This window comes from Salmo trutta, chromosome 8 (genome assembly GCF_901001165.1).
Source record: "Salmo trutta chromosome 8, fSalTru1.1, whole genome shotgun sequence".
NCBI lineage: Eukaryota > Metazoa > Chordata > Actinopteri > Salmoniformes > Salmonidae > Salmo > Salmo trutta.
Window position 1 is genome coordinate 31,599,718 of NC_042964.1, and position 1,970 is coordinate 31,601,687.

Below are 1,970 nucleotides of genomic sequence, written 5' to 3' on the forward strand. Positions count from 1 at the left end.
TGTCTCTCTCTCTTTCTTTTTATCTTCCTCACTTTTGTCCGTCTCTGTACATCTCTTTCCCTCGCTCTCTGGACGCTGAGGGACCATCACTTGCTTAATTAATCATGATTTGCCTGAAGCCTCTGTGATTGGTTAACAGTTAAAGGCTGCTGTGCACCCCTCGCCGCTCCCTTCACTCTCACAGAACAGCTGCTGCCCTATCACTGGGTCTCGCTATGTTCTGACTCCACCCTTCTCTTACTGCCGCTGCACCTGAATAAGCGCTTCAGGGCTTCTTGCCAGCTACAGAAATAGAGCTCGTAGAATAGACATGGTTCTATATTCTATTTGATTTTCCATGGAACCAACCATAGAAAACGAACTACACGTATATCTCAACGAGTCTCACCAATATGACAGCTTGATAGAACTGGCTTTAGGTGTGAGCACTTTAAGTGTGAGTAACACTTGCCTGTCACTCACTCTGATCTACCCTCAGGAGAGTAGTGAGTCTTGTACTCATCTCAATTGAAATCAGGATTACTCAACGTTATGGTGATGGGAAAACCAGAGTATGCTCATTCATTTTCATGAGTGTAGTTGATAGTAAACTGTACATAGTGTGTGTGTGGTTAATATTGACTAGTACATACAGTTGAAGTCAGAAGTTTACATACACTTAGATTGGAGTCATTAAAACTCGATTTTCAACCACTCCACAAATTTCTTGTTAACAAACTATAGTTTTGGAAGTCGGTTAGGACATCTACTTTGTGCATGTCACAAGTAATTTTTCCAACAATTGTTTACAGACAGATTATTTCACTTATAATTCACTCTATCACAACTCCTTTGGGTCCGAAGTTTACGTACACTAAGTTGACTGTGCCTTTACACAGCTTGGAAAATTCCAGAAAATTATGTCATGGCTTTCGAAGCTTCTGATAGGCTAATTGACATAATTTGAGTCAATTGGAGGTGTACCTATGGATGTATTTCAAGGCCTACCTTCAAACTCAGTGCCTCTTTGCTTGACATCATGGGAAAATCAAAAGAAATCAGCCAAGACCTCAGAAATGTTTTTGTAGACCTCCGGTTCATCCTTGGGAGCAATTTCCAAACGCCTGAAGGTACCACGTTCATCTGTACAAACAATAGTACGCAAGTATAAACACCATGGGACCACACAGCCATCATACCGCATAGAAAGGAGGCGCGTTCTGTCTCCTAGAGATGAACGTACTTTGGTGCGAAAAGTGCAAATCAATCCCAGAACAACAGCAAAGGACCTTGTGAACATGATGGAGGAAACGGGTACAAAGTCCTATATCGACATAACCTGAAAGGACGCTCAGCAAGGAAGAAGCCACTGCTCCAAAACCGCCATAAAAAATCCAGGCTAAGGTTTGCAACTGCACATGGGGACAAAGATCGTACTTTTTGGAGAAATGTCCTCTGGTCTTATGAAACAAAAATACAACTGTTTGGCAATAATGGCAATTGTTATGTTTGGAAGAAAAATGGAGAGGCTTGCAAGCCCGAAGAACATCATCCCAACCGTGAAGCACTGGGGTGGCAGCATCATGTTGTGGGGGTGCTTTTCTGCAGGAGGGACTGGTGCACTTTACAAAATATATAGCATCATGAGGAAGGGAAATTATGTGGATATATTGAAGCAACATCTCAAGACATCAGTCAGGAAGTTAAAGCTTGGTCGCAAATGGGTCGTCCAAATGGACAATGACCCCAAGCATACTTCCAAAGTTGTGGCAAAATGGCTTAAGGACAACAAAGTCAAGGTATTGGAGTGGCCATCACAAAGCCCTGACCTCAAAATTTGTGGGCAGAACTGAAAAAGCATGTGCGAGCAAGGAGGCCTACAAACCTGACATGGTTACATCAGCTCTGTCAAGAGGAATGGGCCAACATTTACCCAACTTATTGTGGGAAGCTTGTGGAAGGCTACCCAAAACGTTTGACCCAAGTTAAAC